The sequence below is a fragment of the Castor canadensis genome, chromosome 7 (assembly GCF_047511655.1).
Source record: "Castor canadensis chromosome 7, mCasCan1.hap1v2, whole genome shotgun sequence".
Lineage (NCBI taxonomy): Eukaryota > Metazoa > Chordata > Mammalia > Rodentia > Castoridae > Castor > Castor canadensis.
The window spans coordinates 72,764,046-72,786,461 of NC_133392.1; positions in this window are offsets into that span (position 1 = coordinate 72,764,046).

Genomic DNA, 22,416 nt, shown 5'->3' on the forward strand with positions numbered 1-22,416 from the left:
TCATGCATTTCCAGGATTCCATTAGCCACTGATAATTTACAGACTGATGATTCTATGCTAGACCTGTCTTCTGAGCTCCAACTTTTTGTATATCTAACTTCTTAGATAATCTTCCCTGGATGCTTCATGCAGTATCTTAACTCTGCATGTCCACAGATAAATTCAGCTCAGTTGTCATCTTCCAAAATCACTTACCAAAGACAGAAACCCAGGTGCCATCTTTTTTGCCTTCCTTCTTCATATATAACTAATCACCATGTTTTCTTGATTCTACCTCTTAAACATTTCTCATATTAATTACATATATGTTCATTGCCCCTGCCTAAGTCCAGGCCTTGGTAATATCTCTTGAATTATTTAATTGGGCTCCTGGTTTGTAGTCTCCCTTCCTCCAGTCTTGCTTCTTTCCAATCTATCACACATATTAGCATCAGAATAACCAAAATAATTTAGTGGCACTTCATTATAAGGTCCCCAATTAACAAACATAGAAGGAATGATGGTGTTACTCATCTGTAATTTCAGCACTGGAGGCTGAGGCAGGAGGATCATGAGTGTGAACTGGGGCTATGTAACAAGACTCTATCTCAAAAATGAACAAAAGAAAGAGAAGGAAAAAAGGAAGGGAGGGAGGGAAGTTTAGTAAGGGAGAGAACATGGTAATAATGCTTCAGGCAAGATTCATGAGTAAGTACTAAAGCTAGTGGGCAAAAATTAAGAAGAAACAAAAAATTTACATAGTGTCAAATATGTCCCTCTGCAAAAAAGTCAAATATCTTATGTTTTACTCATGTACAAAACCTAGGTCTAAAAATATTTTTTAAAATAACGATAATAATGGAACTTGAGTGCAAAAGGGACACTGTGGGGGAGTTCAACAGGAGGGGAGGAAAATGGAGAGGATGGGTGTGGTAAAGAGGAATATAGTTATTACATATAATATATGGAGATTGTATAAAGAAACCCACCAATTATTGTTTGTAAAAGGGAGGGAGGAGAGAGTAGGGTTAAGGGAATGTAATAGAGGGACAGAATTTGCTCAGATCATACTGTATACATATATGGAATTTTCACATAAATCTTAAATAAATGAATCCTAAATAAAAATGATTTAAAAATTTTAAAAGACACCCCCTGATAGGTTTAGTAATTACAAAGGAAGACAATTACTTCTGAGTAGGTAAGTCAGTCCTTCATCACTTTAGAAAAGTAACTGAAATTAATGTTACCAATAATAGGCATAGCAACATCAAGGGCCACCTGATAGGATGCACTGAGAAGGACAGATCGCTTCTGTAGTGTTCTTACCAAAAATTCATAACCTCAGTCAAATCATGAGTAAACTTCAGACAAAACAAAATTGAAAGGCATAATACAAAATACTTGACTAATACTTCAAATGTATGAAGGTCAAAAAGGCAAAGAAAAGCTAAAAAACTATCACAAGTTAGAGAACACTCCTTAAGGAAAAAGAAACACTAAAAAAAATGTGGTATCCTAGGGTCTTTGAACAGATAAAGAACATTCATGAGAAACTGATATGACTAAGAATAAAGTTTAGTTATTTATACTATACCAATACTAATTTCTTAGTTTTCATAATTGCAATATGGCTAGGCATGATGATGACATTAGAGAAAGCTGAGTAAAGAGAATATGGAATTTTGTACTATTTTTGCATTTTTTATGTAAGTTTAAAATTATTTTGAACTAAATTATGTTTTTAAAAAAAACAGTATGTTCAAGTACCTCCAGAAAACTCCAATTTCCTTTGCAAACTGTATAACATTCTTTATGATCTGAACTACTTCTCCACACCACTATATTCCATACTTACTCAAGACACAATTTTTGAGCTGTACTATACTTCCCACCTGTGTCTTCATCCATTCCTGACAGTATAACAAAATACATTAAACTGGGTAATTTATAACAACAGAAGTTTATTACTCACATTTCTAGAGGCTAGAGAGTACAAAATCAAGACACTGGTAGATTCAGTGTCTGGTGGAGGATTATTCTCTGCCTCAAAGATGGCACCTTATTGCTGTGTTTTCCAAGGTGGAAGGGGAAGGGCAGCTCCCCTCAATCTCTTTTAAAGGGCACAAATCCCATTCATGGGGCTAGTCTTCATAATTTAATCACTTACCAAAATCCCCACTTCTCAATACAATCACATTTGGTATTAAATTCTAATATTCACACCGTAATATAATATACCGTACCATTTTTATAAACGCACACATAAATACATAAAGCCTATTCATAACTTACTGATTCTGTTATTAAAGGATGTAGGACTAAATATCTATATTCAATGATTCCCAAGCAATTGGTCTTTATCAAATTAATACAATTCCAATCAACTCATTGGATTCCCAAGTTATGACATATGACATGTCAGAGCTAAGTCAAGGTAGTCAACTCAATTTTACCATAAACTTAATCAAACCTTCTGACAGGGAGTAACATCTTATGATAGTACATGTCACAAAATGGATTGAGGACACTAAACTCATTTATCTCAAATGCAAACACTACATCAATTTTCATAAAGGCAAGATAGGCACATTTATGCACATTTACAAAGTGCATATTTCTGATCTTACCAGTCCCATTACAATCATGCCTAAATTCTAAAGTTAAAATAAATCACCGTGAAGAAATTACTTGTGCATACATGAAACATCCTGGCCCAACTTCTTAATATATTCACAAACAGGGATTTGATTCTTTTATTAGTAGTTAGAAAAGGTTGCATTAATATTCAATAGTTAAAATGTGCCATTCTCAATTTTACATAATTTCCCATGGGGGAATAAATTTTCTTGAAAATATTCCCCATAGGAGAGTGACTCTAATAACATGATATCTACAAGAATGGGAAATAAAATGGCTCATAGACTTGTGCTTTAGCAAATAGTCGAAATAGCTTTTCTTTACAGACAAGTGTTAGCCCTGCTCATTTGAGTTAATTGAGATTGGTTTACTTCTGTATATAAGTATGTTGACAGTTCCAAAAGTCCTATTGACTTTTGGGTTTCCAAGTTCTTTTTTTTAAACCTTTATAAGCTAACACTTTAGTAGAGAGGGCAGAATGAGTACAGATAGATGGAACTTGATGGAACTGAAGCTTTTGAAAGAAAGAACTGAAGAGTGTTAAGTGAAATTCTCTATTTCTCAATCTTACACTCTCCTCTCTTACTTGCAGAGGCAAAGGTAAAAGGTGACTTCTATTTATTTTTTTTAATAGCAACTTGAAGCAGCAGAAGGGGAAACTTCTTCCTTGAGTGAGGAAAAGAGCTACTAGAAGACACAGGAGCAGACAAGCAATTGCAGTGGGTCAGAAAGGACGGCAATTCCATCTAAATCTTTTCTTCATCAGATGCTGGAGTGCAAAGTGGAGCACCTGCAATTCATGAACAGAACCAGAGGGAAAATTGCCAGGACAGAGTCACAGCAACCACACACCAGGCTAGTGAATGACTCTCCTCTAGAAATTGTTCACAATCACCTAAATAACACTTTTCCTTGAAATTACCGTGTTGGAAGATTCCAACCTCTTGAAGGAGGGGCTACTTTTCTATCTCCCAAAGCAGAGAGATAGAAAATAAATGCTTCTACATAAAAGGATTTGGATCTAAATATTGCTCTGGTTTCATTTAAGAACAAGGCCCCAGAATTCCATCACGCTAAATATGGTTTCTCAGAATCTCTACTAAGCCAATATGGTTTTATGGGGCTGTCTCCAGGTATCTCTGTTAAAATGTTTATTATAAAGGCAGGAACAGAGAAAATTCTCTTATTAAATAGATGATAACATAAAATAACTGCTATAGATAGGCCCCTGAAATACTGTGCAATATACCAGGAGAAGCATCTAGAATGCAAAGTGGGAAGCAAAGCAGTAACAAGCTCAGATTTTTTTCTCCAGATCAAATATTTAAAACTTCAGTGGAGTCTCACTCCAAGGAGAACTCCTACTAAGCACAGACTCATTTATTTTCTGCTGATAAACACAGACATGTGGATGGCTGATAAAGTCATCTCTCTGTGTAAAAGGGTGCCAGGAATGTACTTATTAGTTTCAGCTCCAAATTTCAACATCACCCTATTTACAATGCAATGGTAGGTTTGTTGCCATCACACTAGGCTAAATATATGGGCGACTTGGTTCTATCTTTATTTGTTGTCTTACTTAGGAGAACTGGAAGGAAATGAATTCTACCTCCCAGAAAATATGTTCCATGTGGCATAGGAGATGATATGGGTATTTCTGGAAAAGTGTCAAAAAATATTTAACAAGTAAGTTTTCAGCATGAGCATGCTGAGAGTGCATTTTGAAATCTGGGTGAGCAAAAGCTGACAGCACAGTTTTCCAGCTGCCTCTGCTGAGGATCTGTGGAGAAAGCTATTCCATGACCCACTGACCCTGGGCTGGGACCATTTTCTGGAAATTTTTTATTGAATCTCCATTTCATCCAATCTGAAAACTTTGAAGATGGTCACACAGGATATGACATCTCTTATAATTCTCCACTTTAGCACTGCAATTTGTTTTTAAAGTCAATAAGCTACAGACAGCACCGGATACAAAATTTGAAAGAGCCAGTATAAAATAAAAATGTTAAATTATTAAGAATTTCAAGACAGAAAAAGCAGAGCATTAAACCAAGCACAGAATTCTTCTAAGCAGAGGGCCCTATGTTACTGCATAGCTTGCATTCCCATAAATATATCCCCCATCCCCACAAACAGAAATGTTATTCACCTTCTCCTACCCTATCATCAGTGTCATATATAGTAGCCTGGCTACACTTCTCTCCATGTGTCCAATGTGATCACATACATACACAATGTGTGTGGGGGGGGGGGTGTATGAAGAACCCTAAAGAATGAATGTATTTTGAAAAGGGAAGCAGACAATACTGGCTTATTTACTCTGGCTCATTGAGGCAGTTTTGTGTAGGCCTTGGAGTCATGGACCAAAACATAGATACTCACATTTAATCTTTGCTACAAATTATTTTTCAAATATAAAATGTGATCTTAGCCATAATAATATCAAATATTAGCATTCATAATACAAAAATAGTATTGAAAAGAGAAATGGAGAAACGTCAGGTTTCCTACTTAGAGGTATTTTTTAAAAAGCTACAGGGAGGTTAAGAACAAATTATAAAATATGAAATGCTGGAGAAGGCAAACCTCCATGGATATTAATAATTTGCATTCTGCATTTAACCAGGTATGATCGGGACATGAATTCTTTAAATTTATCCTGCAGCATAATAGATTCAAAATCACTATAAATAATGAAAGGTTTTTTTATTATTAATATTTTCTTTTCTTTTAAGCCTGAATTATCCAAAGGTACTGAAGATGGTCTTTTGTTAATAGACCTGGTTGTAATGACCTGTTTTAGTGCAACATCTCCAGAACATTCTCTAAGGGTAAATAAATACAAAGACACCAAAAGCTTGAGAAAAGAAAGAAAAGTGAATGGACATTCAATTTTTTTTCTAGGCAAGGTTAATTTTAGCCCCATGTGTGACTTTAACATGCACAGCTAGCGCCACCTACAGAAACAAAAATAAAAATTCTGCTGATAGCAAATAGGCTTTCAGCAACTGAACTGGATCAAATGTCATAAAGGAATGAGTCAGCATTTTAGTGGAAAAATCTGGTCTTTGTTCAGTAAACAAAGCAAACAGACTCTAATGAGCCTCAGCACTAAGCCACAAAAGATTTACTGAAAATGGAAAATGTGGTTTATTATCAAAATCACTTCTAAGTCTTATCCCAGACTATTATAAAAGAAAAAGTGTAAAAATTTATCCAAGAGGGGATGTTTTTGAGCTTTTTATTTTAATTAAAATACCATATTGCTGTGCTTTTCTCCCTTAACTGATTTATTTACATTTAAAAGTATTTCGTGAATACCTACTTTCTGCCAGTACTTGAAAATCTAATACTCTAGGAATATACCACCTAATTGGAAATATATATACATAGATGATAGAATACAGTGTAGGAATTGTTGAAATGAATTAAGTTTGGCCTAAAGCTGCCTCTGTACATATTTTAAGTTTGGCCTAAGGGTTTCTCAGAGGTAGTGAACTGTAACCTAACTTGATGTGTATATGCACTGCACTCTAACCTTGTAATAAGTAGCTAAGTCTCTGCCAATCACAAGCAGTAAACTTCAGTGACCCACCATCCCATGATCTTTATACCTTACTTCCTTTTCCTCTCTTTTTCTGTCTGTAAATGTTATCCAACCATGTGGCAGCCCATTGTGGCTCTGAACTCATTCTGGTTCTGGGTGCTGTGTGATTTCTAGCTAGATAGATCAGAAAATGCTACCTGAAGAAGTGGTAAGTGAGCTCAACTTTGAAGAAAGAGTTTGGTTTGAAAATGAAGAGAGTGAGGCAGAAAGGAAAATGCAAAAACACAATTTGTGTTTTCAGAGAGCAAGTAAGGAGAGACACATTGGGACAGTTGCAAAGTAATTTAACAAAAGCATACTTGCACAGTGAATGCAATGTGCCCGGCACCATTCTGCATGTTTCCCATATGTACAGTCATTAGTAGTAGGTTCACACTATATTTAATGGCTCAGTTTTGTGGATAAGAAACAGGAGCAGAGCAAAGTTTCATAATTTGCTTAATGTCACATAACTAGTAAAGTTTGAACCATGCTTCTTACTGCTACTTAATATTGTCTCTTGATAATATAATGAATTTTGATTTAATTCTCTTCCAAGATGAAGAAAAATGGGACAGTTAGTTGCTCATTTTTTACAGTTAAGCAAAAGCTTCTCTGAAAAAGCAAATGCTCATTATAGATAACAAAAATGGAAAAAATACAGTTTTACTTCCTAGAGGCAAACACAGTTAACATTTTATCCTGTTTTATTCCGATGTGTTTTGAAGCATCTCAATGCTTAAAGTAATAGTTATACATGGTAACAAATTAAATAATAAAAAAAGTTTAAGCTGGAAAGAAACAGACTACCCCACTCTTCCTTCTCTCCCTCCTTCCTGCTCCAGTGGCAAACTCTTTCTGACTTGAAAATTGGACCCAGTATCTATTGAATCTACATGTTCTACGCCCATTATCCTCATGTTTGACAACTACAATATTATTTTTTAATTCTACTGTCACCAGAGAAGAGAAAGAGATAAGAAGGATCTATGGTTGTTGGGTGCGACTCCTCAACTCAGCTGCCCGATTCTCATGGCAACTCACAGGCTCTTGAAATCCATGACAAAAACATTTCAAAGGGTTTCACACACACACACACACACACACACACACCAGAAAGGAAATTCACAAAGTAGAAGACCAGAAAAGATTTATTCAGCAAAGCAACACAAAATAAGGAAAAAGAGAAAGAGGAGCCTAACTTGACACACGGAGGTGAGAGCAGAGGCTCACAAGGGTGGCCCTCCTTCCAGGAATATTTATATCCTCAAACTAAGCAGGGGAATCTTGTTTAAACTCTTCCTACAGAAGTGATCATGTCACCTAGTTACCTTTAATCATGTTGGTAAGTTCCTGCCTAGATGTTATCACCCAAACATGGAGACAATGGGTTTATGGTAGAAATTCTATGACCCAAAACATGGAGATAAGGGCCCTATGATGCTGTCCTTATTACCCAAACATAGAGGCAGTGCCCTTTTATGAAGTTCCTTTCTGGTCAAAGAATTACTTTCTATTCTGACACTAAATTACTCATCCAGGAAGATTCAAACCTACTTAGTATCTAAAGAAAGGAAGAGTGATGGAAGGAAACCAGGCATATGTGTTCAATTCCTTGCTGTTCTAATGATTTTCATCTTTAGTTCCTGATTCTTCTCATTTCCCCAGTTCCTGAGTCTGCTTCATATTTTTTGATATTTTTTCAAAATGTTTTTCAAATTTCCGGATCCTTAGCTGTCTTGCCTCACTACTGCTAGCTACCTTCATAATTTTAAATAATATAGTAGCCTTCTACTTATTCCAGCAACTTCATTGGGTTTGCAAAATGAGAAGAATGATGTCCAAACCTTCCTCTCAACTGTCTGCCCTTGACCTTTTGCAACTTCGCCTTTAGGTTTACACCACTAATGTTGTTGATCTCGATATACTGTCTCTGCAGCAACCAAAATCACATCTATGTATGAGGTACTTAGGTTGGCTTTAAAAGCTAAAAAATAAGAAGCATTTGCATTAATACCACTAAATTTTTTTACTGCAAGGTCACATATAATGCTAGGATTATATTTCTTTTTCTTATAAGTCCAATGTCAACCCCTGGGCTATGAAGAGGAGTGTGATCTTATGCTCTATCAATTATGTTTACAATTATTTGTATTGTATTTTGCTTCAAATTTAGATCACAATGACTTATGACTTTACATAGCTTTTATTTTAAGGGTAGGTTTTTAATTGTCTTTTTTTTTTTTGAGCTTTCTGTGCTGCTGTTTCAAGCTGAAATGTTTGTGCTCCTAGTTTATGGCATGGCTTTTATCCTGGATTTTCCTTTCCTACACTCTTGGATTTGATCTCCTGATTCATCTTGACTAGATCCATCCTTTTTTCTTAAATTCCTTCCTTTTTGTCTAAGTATATCATCATGGAACATCCTAAGAAGAATTATGCCAGAGATAAGTTATCTGATTCCACAAATATCTTGTTGTATCGCTAAGATTCTCACCAAGAAAACTGAAATCACTCTATGTTTAAACAGAGGAATTTAATGGAGAAAATTAATTGCATAAGTAATGGAAGACCTGAGGAACCACACAAGGATGAAAAGCAACACAGACATTACACAGAATGGATATTCATAGCCACCCTTAGACTGGAGGGACAAAGCAAGAGATATTAACAGATTCCACTCCTAGGCTAGGTCAAACAGAAGAGACTGGAACAATGGAGAAGACAAGGCAACTGTCAGATCCCAGTGAAGGCATGGGAAAGGAAAAATCCTGCCCTAATCTCTTCTTTCCTCTGCACTCCATTGTTTGAAGCCAGTAAACCAGGAACCTGGGAAATGCAGCCTATAGGGACAGTCCCTTGCAATACCAAGGAGAGCATGGGAAGGACAAGGAATGCATGCCAAAATAAAATAAAATACAGGCTCTGACAAAGGGAAAAGCACATTTTTTTCTCTTTCTATTTACACAACCACATAGAACACTAGTGAGACACACCAAGAAATTTTCCAGTGGACACCAACTGAGTATCCTATAATTCAATTCAATTCTGATACCATCTTCCTGAATGTCAGGTCCCACAGGAGTTCAGTCCCAGAAAACTGCCCCAACTTCAGATACTAATTGCAAGTTCCAGATTGGGGCCTGTACTTCTGATCAAACAGCTATAAATTAGGGAGTCCCACAACTTGCTTCCTTGGGTCAGTAGATCACTAGATTGTTCACAGAACAAAGGGAAACACTTTATTTATGTTTATTGATTTGCTACAAAAGATACAGTGACCATCAGATAAAGAAGAACATAAATCCTCCATGCCCTCTCTGGTCATGTTGCCTTTCCAGCACCTCTTCATGTTCAGCAACCTGGAAGTTCATCAAATCTTGCCATTCAAGTTTTGTATAAAACTTGGTCTACAGTACCCCCTCCCCCTACCCTTCCCAGGGATCAGTGGCTGCGACTGAAAAAATTTCCAGCCCTCTAATCTACAAATCACTTGGTCTTTCTGGTGACTAGCCCCAGACTGAGACTGGTATCACCAGTCATTGCCTCCTTAGTTCTGCCACCTACCACCACACCCCAATCCTACTCTCATCATGCTCCCTAAGTGGTGGATCAATATTGATGGATCAATACCTATTCTATTGTTGCTGTATTAAATAATTGGCTCAAAACAGTATGAATTTATTAATTTACAGTTCTGGAGTCCAAAAATATTTTTAGCCAGGCTATACTCTTTCTGAAGACACTACCTTCTGGAGGTTGAGAATTATTTCCAGGTCTTTTCTAGTTTCTAGAGACTGCTCATACTCCTGGTCCTACAACCCTGCATCACTCTAGCCTCTATCTCCATGTCACATCTCTTTCACTGACTAACCCTTTGCCTCACTTTTATAAAGACATGATGATAAATTCCCCCTTACCTTTCCATATAAGCCAAGATGAACACCCTGATGGAAAATCCTTAGCATCATAATAATATTTGCGAAGTTCTCTTTTGTATGTCAAGTAACATATTCACATATTCCAGGGATTATAACACCTTTAAGTTAGTCATTATTGAGCCTACCATGCCTGCCTTTCCTTCACCCCTAGTTACGTCACCATCCTTTGCCACATCATCTGTTGGAAGATTCATGCAATACCTAGACCTCTCAGCAATTTGTCACCTACCCTATAGTGACATTCACAACCTTGCCATTATCAATAACCATATTTCCTCCAAAATCTGAGTTTCAAACATTACTTTAAAAAAAATACAACCCAATTTCAATGAAATCACCAGCTCTAGCAATTTTAGAGGGTTGTTGTTGTTTAAGAGAAGATCTTACTATATAGCCCAGGTTTACCTCAAACTCATAATGATCTTCCTACCTCAGTCTCTTGAGTGCTGAGATTACAGACATGAGCCACCACACCTGGTTCTAGCCATTTTGTAAATTCAAAAACATTCAATGCATTCACTACTGAGATTTTTACTTTCTCTCATCTTTTCCAACCTCATCTTGACCCAGTCCATACAATGTAGTCCATCATTGTGATCCCTCCCATGAAGCCTTTAATAAGTTTGCCCTTTTCCCCACCTGCATGCTTGGCTAGGAAAGCCCCACCCTTAGTTAAATCTAATTAAGCATTTAAATTCTTGCAGAGATGGGCTCGACAGTGGAAGAAGAAGTCTCTAGGACCATCTCAGAAGAGTGTATGTTATAATAAATATTGGCTGACCAACATACTAGTAATGGCCACCTACAGCAGAACTCAATAATCTATAGCTGTTCTTGAGCTATTATTTTGACCTACTTTCTGTATTAATGCTAAAATTATTTTTTAATCATTTTTTAAATTTTTCTCACTGTGTTGTCCAGACTAGCATCAAACTCCTGGGCTCAAGTGATATTCCTACCTCAGACTACCAAGTAGTTGGAACTATAGGCATATGCTACCACATTCAGCTTTAAAACAATATAGTCTCAATAGCTAACAAACTATATCACCATTATTTTCCATAATTTAAAGATACATATAGTTCCCACACTTTTGTGTTCTGATCATATGGCCCAGAGCCAAAATATCTGGATGGCAGCACTCTACTGTAAGCACATCCCAGTTCAGTAAATCTAAACAAGTGCTAAAAGATGAAACTCTTACCTGAAAATTTGAAAATTATCAACCTGCTTTTATGCTTGAAAATAACATATAAAATAAGTACTTTCTGCCCAAAAGCATTAATGTATTAAAAGGAAAAGCAAGGAAAGATGGAAAACACAGAAGACAAAAATGAAAATACTGTTGGGTCTTCTATTTGGCAAGAACATTTTGAAATATGGCAGGTGAACTTCACTGGGAACTGATGCAAAGTAACTGACTCAGGAAAAAAATAATATAACCTATACTTATGGAGTAATAAGATAAGAACCATCTGCTATAAACCAGTAAAGAAGACATTATAAGCTACTAAAATGAGATGCTAATACACTATGATGGGGAGGAGGAAGTATGACATTAACAAGATTACAAATAAAATGTAAAAAGGTATCCCCAGCCACATAACATACATAATATAGAAAGGCCTAGTTGATTCACCTTAAAAAAAGATAATTAAAGCTGAAACAATATATACAGAATGATAGTTAAAGCTTATAGAAAAACACTAATTGTTTAATTGGGTTAGTACCAATAACAAAAAATAAGTTATTAATAAGATTTTAATGTGTCTACTCTGCTCAGAAACTGCACGAATCTTCATTTAGCCATCACAGGAACCCTATGAGGTATGCATTACTATCTTCATCTTAAAAAAAATGTATTAGTCTGCTTGGACAGCTGTGAGAAAACACCACAGACTCAATGTCATACCTTAACAGAAAGTTATTCTCACATTCCTGGAAGCTAGAAGACCAATATCAAGATTGCAGCACGGTCAGATTCTGGGGAGGGCTCTCTACCGAACATGTAGATGGCATCTTCTTACTGCGTCCTTCCATGGCTGAGAGACAAATCTCTGGTGTTTCTCCTTCTTAAAGGGAGACCTGTGACCCTTATGACATAGCTAAGCCATAATTATATCCTTAAAGGTCTCATCTCCAAATGCAGTCACATTGAGAGTTAGGACCTCATCATAAGAATGGATGGGGACACAATTTACTTCATAATAGATGAAAACCTGGAGACCCACTCTTCACACTACACTCTATCTTGAAGCCCTAGGCACCTGACATCTGAGGACTAAGTAGTCCCAGCTTTCTCTGGCTTAGTGTGGGGTTCAGCCATTGGTAGATACAAGCAGGTGAGAGGCTGGATCTCATCCTACAAGGTCGTGGTTCAAGAGCTGCCATGGTTTCTGTCTAGTGATCCCTCTCCTATACTTCAAACCCCTGGAAGGATCCATTAACTATCCCATCCCCACCCCCAGCATTGCCCCTCTAGACCAGTGTGGTAACAGCTTCCTGCTACTGCTAATTCCAGAGTGCTTTACTGCCCCTTGCTTTTTCTGTTTCCCAGAACATGTGTTCTGGGCCTTGTGCTAAGCACAAGCTCTACCACTGAGCTGCATCCTCATTCCTTCAACGGTCTGTTTTTGATGTGCCATCACATCCTATTGGAGGCTAAAATGGTAAGTGTTACCCTAAACATAGATCCTTAAAACAGGATTCTGAAATAGCTCACATATTTGATGAGAATTCAAATGACCTCTTTTCTAGACATGTGGTGCCATCACAATTACTCATATTATTACTGATAGTGACAAGGGATGGAATACAGATCCAGAGAAAGATATCAGGAGATAATTATGACATCTAGATTCTGAAGGGAAAATGTGGCACCTACTTGTTAAGGTCACAGAAATCATAATGCATGACCAAGGAACACCAAGTGACTTCATGACTAAGGTCATAAACTGGATGTTTCCTGATTCTCTAAATCATAAGAATGGACATTCTTAGCATTATTCCTTTGTTGATGCAAATAGTATTTACAGGAACCAGCTCAAGCAGGTGTTGAGGTAACAACATAAGCAGATGCCTCACTCTTATGGTACCTGCTGCTAGTGCTTCAACACCTTTTCCTCAACCCAAATCTATGAATTCTGTGAATTCCCTATGAGTAAACATGGACCTAACTAACAGATCAGTCTACATAATGGAAACATGCAGCTGCTATATTAACAGCCCTAACTCAAGAACAACCTTGAATAATAGTAATGAGAAGAAGTCTTCCCAGTGGTTGAAACTTAGAGGAAAGTAGTGTGCTTGCTTTCTGTCACTATGACAAAACACCTGTAATAATCAACTTAGAAAGAGGAAAGGTTTGTTTTGTCTCATGGTTTCAGAAGTTTCCAACCACCATCATTTGGCCCTGTTGCTTTGGGCTTATGGTGGCATAGTATATTATGGCAAGGAGCATGGGGTACTGGGGTCCCAATACCTACTTCAAGAGCACACAATGACCTAACTTTCTCCCAATAGGCTCCTCCTCTTAAAGGTTCTAACACCTTCTAATGGCTTTATGACTGGGGACCAAATATTTGATACATGGGCTTTGTGGGGACATTCCAGATTCAAACTATAACAAGGAGCATTAGGAAGTTCACTTTCCATGAAAGGAAATACGGACTGAAATACAGATCTCCATTGATTCATGGACAGTGGTTAATAGATTGGCCAATTCTGTTCAGGATTTGGAAAAATAGGATTTGTGTCAAAATGATGTGGGAGAGAAACATTGGATATTCTGTACCAGAATTGGTGCAGAATGTGGACATATTTGTGTGCTGTATAAGTACCCATCAGAGGGTGAGTATAGCCAAAATACTCTCAATAAGCAGAGACTGATATGATGTCCCATTGTGTCCATGGTCCTCAAGATGAGCCCCAGTTTTGAAGGATAACTAGAAGGACATACAGAACTCAGAAGTCATTATGCTCTCAAGTACAGCTTATTGCAGCAAAATGATAGAAAACCAGATCAATTAAGAAAAAAGACATATCGGGCATAGTCTGGAGGACACCAGATATGGGCTTTCAGGAGTCCTCTCCCAATGGAGTCCCACAGAATGCATTTGATCTCCCAACAACAAACTGAATCAATGTACGAGAATTTTTTTCTGCCACGGAATCTCACTTGGGCCTGAGACCAGGATTTTTATTGGGATTTTTTATAGATACTTTGTGTCTGTGTGACTGCAAATTGTGAATTTCAGACCCCCAGGAGAAAAGGAGGTGTCCACCATAAATGTTTGCACAAACTCTCTAGATAAGCTGGTGTCATATACTTTGAGGCTCTAAGAATACATAACACTCTTTCCAATTTCATAGGACATTCGAAGAACTCAGTTATCAGGAGACAGACAAGGGCCAATCAGGTACGTGGGATTTTTTGAAAATTTGCAAGATGTGAGCGACTCACGCTCAGCATCTCCTGGTAGGGGATTCAGTGAACACTTTCTGTCATAAAGAAGGAAGATATTGTCTTTAAGAGATTGTATACATATCCTTGTTATGGATTAGCTTTCCCTGTATTCGATGTTTCTTCCAACATGAATAATTATCTGCCCATATAAGTATGGGTCTAGTTCTGGAATCTGCATTTTATTTTATTGACTTATTTGCCTATTCTTCACCAATGCAACACTACCTTAAGTACTATGGTATATATTAAACTCAGGCAATCTAAATTTTCAAACTTTAGTTTTCTTCAAAATTTTTTACTGTGTACCATAATTCATATTTATTTCCATACCTACAAACTTAGAATTATCTTGTCAAGATCTAAAAATTTCCTGCTGATATTTTGAGCACAAGAGTGATTATCTAAAGATCATCATGGGGAAAATAAACATCTTTATTATATTTGGTCTTCCAATCTATGAACAAGATGTGTCAAATTTATTTTGGTCTCTGTTGATTTATTTCATGTGTGTTTTGTAGTCTTCAGCAACACAACCTGCACTTATTTTGTTAAATTCATAACTTAAGAATTTTTTTGGCCATTATAAGTACTACTGTTATATCCAGGTGTGGTGATTAACCCCTGTAATTCCAGCACTTTGTTAGATTGAGGCAAGAGGATCATGGTTCCAGGCCATCCTAGGCTATACAATGAGTCCCCATCTCAAAAAACCAACAATAATGACAATATTATTACTACTATTTTAACAATATAATTATTATTGTAAAATTTTGACTTCTGTTTGTTCATTGCAAACATAAAGAACTATGCTTGATGCATGTGTATACTGACCATGTATCCTGTGACTCTGCCACACTTCTTTAATAGTCCTAGGGTTTTTGGTTTGGGTTTTGGTTTTAGTCCGGCCGTACTGGAGTTTGAACTCAGGGCCTCAAGCTTGTTAGGGAAGACGCTACCATTTCAGCCACTCTGCCAATCCTAGTCCTAGGGTTTTTTAAAAATAAGTTTATTGAGGATTTTCCATATGTAATTATGGTATTTGGGAATAAAGACAGTATTTCTTCTTCCTTTCCAATCAGTTACCATCAAGTATAATAATAACTGTAGGTTTTCCATAGATGCCCTTTGGATGTTAAGGTATTTTCCTTCTATTTTTACTTTGCTGAAAAATTGTATGATGAACGGATACTAAATTTATAAAATGTTTTTGGTAAACCAATTGACCAGGCTGTTTTATTCTTTACTCTGTTAATATCATGAGTTACCTTGATTATTTTAAAATATTGAGTCAGCTTTCCATTCTTGGAATAAATCTCATTTAGTAAGGAGGCATTAGCCCTTTTCTATGTTTGCTGGATTTGGTATCCTAATATTTTGTGGAGGATTTTTGTGCCAATGCTCATGAGGAGCATTGGCCTAGTTTTCTTTCTTGTGATAACTTTGCTTTTGCTTTGCATGAGAGATATTGATTTAATTTTTTTCTTATAAGGCTTTTGTCTGGTTTTATTTTGAGTGGATAACCATAATCTTATAAAATGAGTTAAGAAGTAGCTCCTCGTCTTTATGTTTTTCCCTTAAGCTTTTGCTTTGTAGTAGAACTCACCAAACTATTTGGTGTTGGAAACTGCTTTACTAGAAGTTTTCAACTCAGATTCAATTTCTCTTACAGACATAACTATTTAGTTTGTTTTTCCATCTTTGTGTTTTTTTATGGATTTAATTTGACAGTTTGTGTTTTTCAAAAAAAACTGTTCCTTTATTTTCTAATAGTCAAATTTTGGGGAATTATGCTAGTTCAAGTAGTCTCTTATTATTCTCTTAACATCTTCAATATTCATTATGACCACAAAATATATTTTGTATGATTTCAATTCAATTAAATCTGTTAAAGTTTGTTTTGGGGCCCAGAATATGTTCTGTCATAGCAAATTTTCCATGTGCACTTGAGAAGAATGTGCATGCTGCTCTTCTTGGGAAGAGTTTTGATAAATACCAATTCAGCCAAATTGTTTTTGGTGTTTTTAGGTATCCTATTTCGATTTTCTACTTGTTCTATTATTAACTGAGAAGGAATAGTTGAAGTCTCCACATGTAATTGTGGATTTGCCTATTTCACCTGTTAGTTCTAACAGCTTCTGCTTCATTTTTCTTTTTGAGCCTCTGTTCTGTAACAAGAGCAAATACCATTAGAACCTTAGGTATTCTTGATGAATCTAATCTTTTATCATTATGGAAGATCCCTTTCATCCCTGGCAATTTTCCTTTATCTGAAATCTACTTTGTCTAAATTTAATATACTCATTTTACCTCTCTTTTTTTTTTAGGGTAATTTCTTTTCTTCGTATGTGTATACAATGTTTGGGTCATTTCTCCCCTCCTTTCCCCCATGCCCCCTCCCTGTTCCCCCCACTCCCTCTCTCCCCCCCTACCCCCTCGCTACCAGGCAGAAACTATTTTGCCCTTATCTCTAATTTTCTTGAAGAGAGGGTATATGCAATAATAGGAAGGACCAAGGGTTTTTGGTAGTTCAGATAAGGATAGCTATAGAGGGAGTTGACTCGCATTGCTTTCCTGTACACATGTGTTACCTTCTAAGTTAATTCTTCTCGAACTAACCTTTCCTTTAGTTCCTAGTCCCCTTCTCCTATTGGCCTCTGTCGCTTTAAACTTTCTACATTAGTTCCTTTGCATTGCGGACATCAAATGCTATCTTGTTTTTGGTTTTGTTTTGTTTTTTGGGGGTTTCTTGCCTATCCTCATACCTCCCTTGTGTGCTTTCACCTCATCATGTGATCAAAGTCCAATCCCCTTGTTGTGTTTGCCCTTGATCTAAAGTCCGCATAGGAGGGAGAACATACAATTTTTGGTCTTCTGGGCAAGGCTAACCTCACTCAGAATGATGTTCTCCAATTCCATCCATTTACAAGCGAATGATAACATTTCATTCTTCTTCATGGCTGAGTAAAATTCCATTGTGTATAAATACCACATTTTCTTGATCCATTCGTCAGTAGTGGGGCATCTTGGCTGTTTCCATAACTTGCTATTGTGAATAGTGCTGCCGTAAACATGGGTGTGCAGGTGCCTCTGGAGTAACCTGTGTCACATTCCTTTGGGTATATCCCCAAGAGTGGTATTGCTGGATCATATGGCAGATCTATGTTAAGATTTTTAAGAAGCCTCCAAATTTTTTTCCAGAGTGGTTGTTCTACTTTGCATTCCCACCAGCACTGCATAAGGATTCCTTTTTCCCCACATCCTCACCAACATCTGTTGGTGGTGGAGTTTCTAATAATGGCTACTCTAACAGGGGTGAGGTGGAATCTTAGTGTGGTTTTGATTTGCATTTCCTTAATGGCCAGAGATGGTGAGCATTTTTTCATGTGTTTTTTGGCCATTTGAATTTCTTCTTTTGAGAAATTTCTGTTCAGTTCACTTGCCCATTTCTTTATTGGTTCATTAATTTTGGGAGAGTTTAGTTTTTTGAGTTCCCTATATATTCTGGTTATCAGTCAATTGTCTGAGGTGCAGCTGGCAAATATTTTCTCCCAATCTGTGGGTGGTCTCTTCAGTTTAGAGACCATTTCTTTTGTTGAGCAGAAGCTTTTTAGTTTTATGAAGTCCCATTTGTCTATGCTATCTCTTAGTTGCTGAGCTGCTGGTGTTCCATTGAGAAAGTTCTTGCCTATACCTATTAGTTCCAAAGTATTTCCTACTCTTTCCTGTACCAACTTTAGAGTTTGGGGTCTGATATTAAAGTCCTTGATCCATTTTCAGTTAATACTGGTATAGGGTGATAAACATGGATCTAGTTTCAGTTTTTTGCAGACTGCTAACCAGTTTTCCCAGCAGTTTTTGTTGAAGAGGCTGTCTTTTCTCCATCCTATATTTTTAGTGCCTTTGTCAAAGACAAGTTGGTTATAGTTGTGTAGCTTCATACCTGGGTCCTCTATTCTGTTCCACTGGTCTTCATGTCTGTTTTTGTGCCAGTACCATGCTGTTTTTACTGCTATTGCTTTGTAATATAGTTTGAAGTTGGGTATTGTGATACCTCCAGCATTGTTCTTTTGACTGAGTATTGCCTTGGCTATTTGTAGCCTCTTGTGTTTCCATATAAAGTTAACGGTAGATTTTTCAAGGTCTCAGATGAATGTCATTGGGATTTTGATGGGAATTGAATTAAACATGTAGATTACTTTTGGGAGTATAGACATTTTTACTATGTTGATTCTACCAATCCATGAACATGGGAGATCTCTCCACTTTCTATAGTCTTCCTCAATCTCTTTCTTCAGAAGTTTATAGTTTTCCTTGTAGAGGTCATTCACATCCTTTGTTAAGTTTACACCTAAGTATTGGATTTTTTTGAGGCTACTGTAAATGGACTTGTTTTCATATATTCTTTTTCAGTTTGTTCATTATTAGTGTATAGAAATGCTAATGATTTTTCTATGTTGATTTTATATCCTGCTACCTTAGTATAGCTGTTGATGATGTCTAGGAGCTTTTGAGTAGAGTTTTTTGGGTCTTTAAGGTATAGAATCATATTGTCTGCAAATAGGGATATTTTGACAGTTTCTTTACCTATTTGTATTTCTTTTATTCCCTCTTCTTGCCTAATTGCTCTGGCTAGGAATTCTAGTACTACATGGAATAGGAGTGGGGATAGTGGACATCCTTGTCTCATTCCTGATTTTAGAGGGAATGGTTTCAGTTTTTCACCATTAAATATAATGCTGGTTGTAGGTTTGTCATATATAGCTTTTATAATGTTGAGGTACTTTCCTTCAATTCTTAGTTTTCCTAGAGCTTTTATCATGAAATGGTGTTGGATCTTATCAAAGGCTTTTTCTGCATCTATTGAGATGATCTAGTGGTTTTTGCCTTTGCTTATATTAATGTGATATATTATTATGTGGTATATTTATTTATTTGCATATGTTGAACCACCCCAGCATTCCTGGAATGAAGCCTACTTGGTCATGGTGAATGATCTTTTTGATGTGTTGCTGAATTCGGTTAGCCATATTTTATTGAGGATTTCTGCATCAGTGTTCATTAAGGAGATCGGCCTATAGTTCTCCTTTTAGGAGGTGTCTTTGCCTGTTTTTGGTATAAGTGTAATACTGGCTTCGTAAAATGTGTTAGGCAGTTTTTCTTCCCTTTCTATTTCATGGAACAGTTTAAGGAGGGTTGGTATCAGTTCTTCTTTAAAGGTCTGATAGAATTCAGCAGAGTCCATCAGGTCCTGGGTTTTCTTTTTTGGGAGAACTCTTGATTGCTGCTTCAATTTCATTTTGTGTTATAGATCTATTCAGGTGATTAATTTCCTCTTGGTTCAGTTTTGGATGATCATAAGTATCTAGAAATATGTCCATTTCTTCAAGATTTTCAAATTTATTTGAATATAGGTTCTCAAAGTAGTCTCTGATGATTTCCTGGACTTCCATGGTGTTTGTTGTTATCTCCCCTTTTGCATTCCTGATTTTACTGATTTGGGTTTTTTTCTCTCATCATTTTAGTCATGTTTTCCAGGGATCTATTGATCTTGTCTATTTTTTCAAAGAACCAACTTTTGGTTTCATTAATTCTTTGCATGGTTTTTTTGGTTTCTATTTCATTGATTTCAGCTCTTATTTTTATTATTTCTTTCCTTCTATTTCTTTTGGGATTTGCTTCTTCTTGTTTTTCTAGGAGTTTGAGATATATCATTAAGTCACTGATTTGAGATCTTTCAGACTTTTTAATATATGCACTCATGGCTATATACTTTCCTCACAGGAATGCCTTTGCTGTGTCCCCCAGATTCCAGGAGGTTCTGTTTTCATTTCCATTGACTTCCAGGAACCTTTTGATTTTCTCTTTTATTTCAAAAAATGACCCATTGTTCATTACACAGTGAGTTGTTCAGTTACAGCTGTTTGCATGTTTTTTGTCTTTATTTTTGTTGTTGAGTTCTAGTTTTGATGCATTGTGATCAGATAGAATGCATGGTATAATTTCTATTTTCTTAGATTTGCTGAGGCTTGCTTTGTGCCCTAGGATATGATCTATTTTGGAGAAGGTTCCTTTTGCTGCTGAGAAAAATGTATATTGTGTAGAAGTTGGATGAAATGTTCTGTAGACATCCACTAGGTCCACTGGATCTATGGTATGTTTTAGATCTAGGATTTCTTTATTGATTTTTTGTTTGGATGACCTATCTATTGATGATAGTGGGGTGTTAAAGTCTCCCACTACCACTGTGTTGGAGTTAATATATGCTTTTAGGTCTTTCAGGGTATGTTTGATGAAATTGGGTGCGTTAACATTGGGTGCATATAGGTTGATAATTGTTATTTCCTTTGGTCTAGTTCCCCTTTTATTAGTATAGAATGATAGAATGTCCTTCTTTATCTCATTTGATCAATGTAGGTTTGAAGTCTACTTTGTCAGAGATAAGTATTGCTACTCCTGCCTGTTTTCAGGGGCCATTGGATTGGTAAATCTTCTTCCAGCCTTTCATCCTAAGCCTATGCTTATTTCTATCAATGAGACAGGTCTCCTGTAAGCAACAAATTGTTGGATCCTCCTTTTTAATCCAGTTTGTCAGATGGTTCCATTTTGATTTGGGAATTAAGTCTGTTAACAATAAGTGTTAGTACTGATAGGTATGTGGTTATTCCTGTCATTTAGTTGTGTTAGTTGTGAGGGTTTGATTGTGTGTAGCTAAGTTGAGGTTACTCTCTACTTTCTTGCTTTTTCTTTTCCTGTTGTTTGGTACTGCCTGCCCTTTCATGGATATGTTGGGTTTCACTTTCTGTGTGCAGAATCCCTTGAAGAATCTTTTGTAGTGGTGGCTTTGTGTTCATATATTGTTTTAGTTTCTGCTTCTGCTTATCATGGAAGGCTTTTATTGCTCTATCTATTTTGAAAGATAGTTTTGCTGGGTAGAGTATCCTAGGGTTGAAGTTATTTTCATTTAGTGCCCGGAAGACCTCACCCCAAGCTCCTCTCTCTTTTAATGTTTCTGTTGAGAAGTCTGCTGTGATTTTGATGGGTTTACCTCTGTATGTCATTTGTTTATTCTCTCTCACAGCCTTCAATATTCTTTCTCTAGTCTCTGTACTTGTTTTTCTGATAATATGTCATGGGGTAGTTCTATTTTGGTCAGGTCTGTTTGGTGTTCTGGAGTCTTCCTGTACCTGTATGGGCATAGTTTTCTCTAGATTTGGGAATTTATCTGTTATTATTTTGTTGAATATATTACGCATTCCTTATGCTTGCACTTCTTCTCCTTCTTCAATGCCCATGATTCCCAGGTTTGGACTTTTGATGGAGTCAGTAAGTTCTTCCATTTTCTTTTCACAGGTCTTGAGTTGTTTAACTAATAGTTCTTCAGTTTTTCCTTTAATTCCCATTTCATCTTTGAGTTCTGAGATTCTGTCTTCTGCTTGTTCTAGTCTGCTGGATTGGCCTTCCACTTTGTTTTGCATTTCTGTTTCATTCTTTTTTTTTGAGGTTTTCCATATCCTGAGTCACTTCCTCTTTGATATTGTCTATTTTTGTCCTTAGTTCACTTATCTCCCTATTTATGATGTTTTTGTTTCACTTTGGTGTTTATACAGTGCTTCTATAGTTTCTTTTATTTGTTCTTGTGTTTTCTCAAATTCTCTATTTTTGTTGTCTTGGAATTTCTTGAGTGTCTCCTGTACATTTTGGTTGACCATATCCAGTATCATCGCTATGAAATTCTCATTGATTACTTGCAGAATTTCTTCTTTCAGAAGCCCAGTGGGCTTCACTGGGTTCTTTGGCATAGC